Here is a 364-nt window from a genome sequence, read left to right as displayed (position 1 = left end):
GGTTGTTAGTTGATGGAGGGCCTAGCCCACTGTGGATGGTAGCATCCCTGGACAGATGGTCCTGGGTTGCAGAGCAAAAGTAGCTGAGCAAGCCAGAGGAATCAAGCCAGAAGGCAGCACTTCTCCATAGTTGCTGCTTCAGTGTCTGCCTCCACATTCCTGCCGTGGGTTCCTGCCCTGGCTTCTTTCAGTATGGACTGTAGCTCACAAACCAATAAACTCTTCCCTCCCATTTTGCTTTTGGTCGTGGTGTTTATCACAGCAACAGAAAGCAAAGTAGAACTGTGTGTATGTGTGTGTGGGGGGGGGGGGTTGTTAGAGAAGCCATACAAAAAGGTTTAAAAGGATGCACCATAGTTCAAGG

This window comes from Mastomys coucha, unplaced genomic scaffold (assembly GCF_008632895.1).
Source record: "Mastomys coucha isolate ucsf_1 unplaced genomic scaffold, UCSF_Mcou_1 pScaffold22, whole genome shotgun sequence".
Taxonomy (NCBI): domain Eukaryota; kingdom Metazoa; phylum Chordata; class Mammalia; order Rodentia; family Muridae; genus Mastomys; species Mastomys coucha.
The sequence above is the reverse complement of the archived record's forward strand: the minus strand, read 5'-3'. Positions refer to the sequence as shown.